Below are 6617 nucleotides of genomic sequence, written 5' to 3'. Positions count from 1 at the left end.
CGCGCTGTTAAACTATATTTACACTTAGACCTATACAACCACTCTTACATATTTTAAAATAGATTTTGTATGAAAAATGCAAATTACAATGCAGTTACAGTGCTTCATGTATTTAATAATAATTTTATATTAATTCTTATACTTTTCTTATACTTTTTAATTGAGATAACCAATTAAATCAACACAAAACTCAAAATCCTCAAATACTGCCTACATATTTAACATATTAATAACACATTAATATTATTTGTGAATTGTTATAAATTATAAATCAATTTTTATATATTAAATATTAATATATATGTTAATTAAATATTAATTTTAATTCCAAAAAACTTTTTTTATTCAAAAAAGTAGTTCAATTGCTATACTTTGTCTTAAAATACGAAGTTTTTCATTATTTAAATTTCAATAAGTCAAAAAATAAAATAAAAAAGAATACAAAAAAAAGTATTCAAGTAGTGAATTTCAGGTTTGTGACTTATTATTTTTCACTCTATTTACAGTTACAGTTACAATTGTTTTTCTATATTCAAATTTAAAAATTTACACTATTTTCAAAATAATTTTCCGGTTTCATTAAAGTTAACTGTCATTGACATTTATTTAATTAAAAATGTCCCTTTATCGTTATCTCAACTTTATCTTTTGCTAAAAATATATTTTACGCATAATTGCATTTGAAATGTCCCTTAACTTCAGCCTGCGTTTTAACCTTAAAACTAACTTTTGTGTGGAAAAAAAACAATTTAATTTCGCTTAAACGAAGGTTAAATTAAGATTTTTGGCGAAATTAAGATGTATCTGAACATTATATAAAGAAGTTTAATATAAATTTCATAATAAACGTTATAATAAATAATAATAAATGTTTTTCTACATCACGTAAAGAATAAAAATAAGTTTTAGTTTTCAGTGCCATCATTCAAATGATAGTAATAATTTAATAAGTTAATGCAATCGCTTTTTATTCACATCAGCAGATATAATGCTTTGTTTTGCATTAGGTAGAACATATCAGCTGATTTATTTCTACAATATTAGTAACAGCTGATAAAGTATTAAGGACTTGCGTTAACTTTGACAATTTTTTTATTTGTACATATTTTTGAATTTTTGTTTATAAACTATAATTGAAATATCGGCGACAATTATCTATATTGTTTGAAGCGAATTTAAGAATTTTTGTGTTATTTAACATTGACCTATTATTCCGCTCAAATATATATTAATAAAATTATTTCATTAAAATAACATATTGTTATTGCTTCTTTTTTATTATTATATTTCATTATAATAATATGTGTATTATGGCAGGTAGTAGTAAATTAAATCGGTATGACAACTAATGTTGGTATTTAATAAAATTTCTAGTAGGTTAAATTAAATAAAAATGGGGTAAATTATATAAATAAATAATAAATATTTATTAATAATAAATAAATAAATAATTTTGAAAACTTTTAACCAAAAATAATAAATAAATATTTACATAAGTGCAGTGCAAAAATCCCTAGGGAAGTTCAATTTACTTTACCTTAATTTACTTTAATATGTATTATGGTCGTGTGCGAGTTAGGCTAATGCTATGTTCAGACAGCCAAATTTCCTTAGTTTCGGAAAAATGAAACTAAGTTAGTTTCGAAAGTGTTCATACTGCCCAAATTAAGGAAATCATATGTTTTTTGTTTACATATGGAATTTAATGTTGATATGCCGCTTGTAAAAAAAATTATAACTAGAAACTTTCGAAATGTTGGGTTGTTGAAAATGCATTTGGACACTTAAAAGCACGAATTCGACGAATAGGAAAGGGTTTGGACAATAGAATTAATAATGCAAATATTATTGTGAGTGCTTGTTGTGTGCTGCACAATTTTTTAAATGAAAACAACGACCACATTAATGCACAATGGTTAAAAGAGCTGAAAAATATTGATAAAAACCAACATCCTGATTATTATTATCTTCATTACGTTAATTCCAAATACCTGAATTTTGAGGTCATGTTATTTATTTTCGTTTGCACTTCTTTGGGATTGAGCATAAACCCGAGTTGATTTAATGCATCGCTGATTTCTTTATGCACATGCCCGTTCTTGCGTGCACCACGAAAGCCTTCCATATTGCATTCCCAAACCTCCAAAAGTGCATTTTCTGCTGCTTGGGTCCAACCGTACCTTTTTTTATAACTTTTCTTCTCCATCGCCAATGCTTAACTGTTTAAATTTTATTCAAAATATTTTCCCGGTTTTATTAAAGTCAGCTGTTTTTAAAAATACATGTCACTTTTTCGTTATCTCAATTTTATCTTTTGCTTAAAATTTGTTTTTAACATAGTTGCATTTGAAAATTCCCTTAGTTTCATGCTTCGTTTCAGCGAAATTAAGGCTATTTTCCTTAGTTTCGTTTTGACATTGAAACTAAGTTTTGTATGGAAAAAACAACTTAGTTTCGCTGAAACGAAGATGAAACTAAGATTTTTGCGAAACTAAGATGTGTCTGAACAGCATATTAGTTGCGTTCTAAATGAGGGAAATTTTAAGTTGCGCCGATAATGTAGTGATGTGTCGATACGTGTTGATAAATGGCTAAATGTGTGCAGTGCAAAAAATCCCAAAAAATCTTCCATTTGGTTTAGCATCAACTTAGCCTAACTCGCACACGTCCTATATATTATAAATACTAACAAAAAATGTTCATTTTTCGAAATACAACACTTTAAGTCTCCACACTTTGTGGGAAAATAATTCGCCGTTTTTTTTTGAGCATTTCTTTTTATTTACATTCTGCTCTCAACGACGTCTCTTTACCAAAACCAAAACCAAAACTCATTATTCCCTCAGTTGTGTTTGTAGTGTGTTTGAGATCATTTGTAAGGCGGTTTCCGTATTGCACATTTTGTGCTTAACAAAAATAGTTTCTAAATAATTAAATAAAAAGTTAAACTTTTTACGATAAACAATTTATCAGCTGTTAATAATAACTAATATTGAAGCTTTTAGTTAACGTTTAATTGAAGATTATAACAATATCAAAAGGGATTCATCGGAATCAGAGAAGTGCTTTCCTCCGTGCTTAGTTGTGCAAACACAACTAAGGGAAATATAAAAATCTAAGAATTTCCTTGCCATTTAGTAAGTGTACGGCATAAGTACAATAAAGTGTAAAATTAAATAAATTGTTTAAAAAAAAATAAAGAAAAAGATTTGTGCAAAATTATTGCGGCAGAAACGATAAAAAATTTTGGAGAAGTTCGTTATTAGAAATTTTCAAAATATATTTTGCCTTATTTGTTACGTTTGTGCGTTTTTTACTTTGTGGTCGGTTTTTTCATATTTTATTGCTTCATTTTCTTGCCGTTTTATTTTTCCATTCATTCATCTGCAGACAGTGTGTGTAAAAGACAAGAAAAAGAAAAGAAAAAAATATTTAACTCAAAGCAACAACAAAAAAAAAAATTAAAAAAACCTGAAAACGTTTTTCTTTTTGGGCGCAGCGCCATTGTTGTTGTTATTTTCATTGTTGGTGTTGGTAAATGTTGTGTTGAAAAATGAGCAAAGCACATAAAAATATATAAAAAATTTATTAAATTTCCTACATCAAACATCAAACATCTTTAAATTAATTAAATAATATTTAAATCTTAAATCTTATTTGTAGTTCCCGAGACAAAATAAAATTCGCTTTTGTTTTTTGGTTTTTTGAATAAGAAAAGAAATAATTTAATTGCTGCTTCTTTATTGCTCTCAGCAGTGTTTTTGTTATTGTATTATTCGTAACTGTCACACATTGAGCTCTTCTCTCGCTTACACTTTCTCGCTCCGGTCAAGTAAGGAGTTGCATCCACATTCACATCTACATCTACATCCACATCCATCATTTGGCAGTTGACTGTTTTCAATTCAGTTCAGTTCAGTTCAATTCGATTCAACCGGTTCGGCGATTCGATGATTCGACGATTCGGCGAGTGTTAAATGGCAAATGTGTTATCCTTTTTGCAGGTGTTGCAGTGCACATTATTAACTTGTGTGTGACTTAATAATAATTTAATAATTAATTTGTTTAAAACAATTAAAAGAAGAGAAAAGAAAAAAAATTAAGTAAAATTAAAATTAACAGAAATTTAATTATTGAAACGAATCCAACAATTTCGTGAGGACATTCAGCAGATATATTCTAAGTCCTAAAGGATTAATAGGTGAGTTGGTGTTAAAAACTTTTTTAAAAATTAAAAAAATTAAATTATTTAAAAAGATTTTCACTATAATATAAATAAAAAGAAGTACTTACTTTGTTCTTATAATAAAAAAAAATTTAGTTGATATTTAAATTTAGTTAGTTTAGTTCCTATGATATTACAATGGGTGTGTTTCATAGGACCAAAATAAGTCTTGTCTTCCAATAGGCTGTCAAATATTTAAATTTGGTTAGAATCTCATACTAGTTCTTGAGATATTATAATGGGTGTGTTTCATAGAACTTAAGTGAGTCTTGTCTTTGAAAAGGCTGACGAATACTTAAATTTAGTTAGAATTTCATACTAGTTCTTGAGATATTATAATGGGTGTGTTTCATAGGATCTAAGTGAATCTTGACTTCCAATAGGTTGCGAATATTTTAATTTCGTTAAAATATCATATTAGTTCCTATGATATTACAATGAGTTTGTTTCATAGAACCTAAGTGAGTCTTGTCTTCGAATAGGCTGACATATATTTAAATTTGGTTAGAATCTCATACTAGTTCTTGATATTACAATGGGTGTGTTTCATAGAACCTAAGTGAGTCTTGTCTTCCAATAGGCTGACGAATACTTAAATTTAGTTAGAATCTCATACTAGTTCTTGTTATATTACAATGGGTGTATTTCATAGGAACTAAGTGAATCTTGTCTTCCAATAGGCCGACAAATATTTAAATTTAGTTAGAATGTTGTGTGAGTGTCTAACTTACCTAAGATCTTCACCTTAGCGCCCTTTTTAAAGAGCAATTATAAGCAAAAGGATCTCAACTTTCGAATAGAATGAGATCCATTTTCTGAAAATAAATCCAATGAATTCTTACACAATGATCTGTACTAAAAGTATGGAACTCTAAAATAACTAATTAGAATATATATAATACATGTTACTAAAAATGTGTAGTTTAAATAAGTTCTGTCTTCCAGCAGGTTGTGTAAAACCGTAATTTTTTTCTGTGCTAAAAAAAATTCTAGAAGCTACTTTCGCGAATTAGTGTAAAGGATTACGTATTTTGTTTGGAATAATTAAATCGAGTTTTTAAGCCGTTCACTTTCTAAAGTTAAAAGATTTCAACAGAACTTTAGGAAATATACGCATATGGGATGTATACTATTAATAAGAACATAAAATTTTTAATAAATTGAAATACCTCTTTTGAATCAGTCCATACTGCTCTCCAAACACTTAGGATTTTAAGGAATTACTCATAATAAGAATAACAAAAAATACTTTTGTCGTTATATAGCGAAAGTACTAAGAAGTTCTTTCCTTTTGGGAGAGAAAAATAGAGAAGTTACTTTATTTTTTTTTAACTGTCTAAAAACGCAGTAAGAAACTCATTTAAGAAATCGATTCCATTCGATTATTTAAAAAATCTTGTTTAGTATTGCATTGACAATAAAATTGTTTTCTAGACCTAATTGACAGGACATATATCTTCTAAGCGCTTATAATAGAACTAGTTTCCATTGTAGTAAGAAAAAAACAATCTTTCTAATAAGCGCTCAGTTTAACTGTGAATAAATAATAATTCCTTTGTGGAAATCATTTCTAAATTTCTAAATAAAACTGAATCTACTGGTAGCTTAAAAAAAATATTTGCTTCAATTTTATATTACTACACCGTATCATCTTATATTAATAATAAAAGATGTATGTACAGCGTAAAATCTTCTAACGAATACCGGGGACCAGACACTATACCAGACCAGACACCTCTCTCTAACAAAAATGAGTTGTTATTGAATTTTATTTAATAAAGTTTCTACTACAGTTTATAAGATGTCCAACATCTTCATTGAAATTATCCATCTTGACAAACTTATGCTCAACTAACTGTTAAATTACAGTAATTTGCTGTCTTGGCTAACTTACCTAAATGTCAATAACTTTTCGTTTTTGAGTTTAATCTAAGTTGTCTTATAGCTTCTAGGTGGTAACACTCGATAGTTAACTGGCATCGGCTGGTTAATAAACTAGTAGTGCATACAGCGAGTCTTATTCCTACAACTTTAAGTTTGGATTGTGCACAGTCTTATTTCCTGGACTTTTGGGTTTGAGTTGTGCACACTCCTATTCCCAGGATTTGAAGTTTGGGTTGTGTACGGAGTTAAGCACCCGTCATGTTAAAGTAGCTGACAGTGAAAGACGTAAAAAGGCCTCGAAAATGACTGTCGGATAAGCGCACAATTAAGCTATAATCTCTGGATTACAGTGAGAGTCGTCAGTTCTCCTCGTAGTTTAATGGGGTGTTGGACATTTATATATCATTTACTCACAATTATGTACAAGGCTTATATGAATATTAAATTCATATAAAAATATAAAATATATGATTAATACGAAATATTTTTCTTTCGTTAAGAATATAAA

At 28.0% G+C, this 6617-nt stretch overlaps 1 protein-coding gene across 2 annotated transcripts in view; it reads left to right on the top strand.

The window, feature by feature from the left end:
• Positions 1–2863: 2863 nt before the first annotated feature.
• The window catches only part of LOC119688031 (protein Star), an 81751-nt gene continuing 77997 nt past the window's right edge, over positions 2864–6617 (top strand). Inside the window, exons 1-2 of one of the 2 annotated variants that reach the window (XM_038102649.1) lie at positions 2864–3137; positions 4005–4201. The gene's annotated coding sequence lies outside the window, so the exon portion shown is untranslated. Of the gene's footprint in view, positions 3138–3673; positions 4202–6617 lie in introns of those variants that run through there. The other variant, XM_038102648.1, reaches the window with a different exon arrangement.

This window comes from Teleopsis dalmanni, chromosome X (assembly GCF_002237135.1).
Source record: "Teleopsis dalmanni isolate 2A chromosome X, ASM223713v2, whole genome shotgun sequence".
Classification (NCBI taxonomy): domain Eukaryota; kingdom Metazoa; phylum Arthropoda; class Insecta; order Diptera; family Diopsidae; genus Teleopsis; species Teleopsis dalmanni.
Note: the sequence above shows the minus strand (reverse complement) of the source record. Positions and strands in the feature narration are given on the sequence as shown.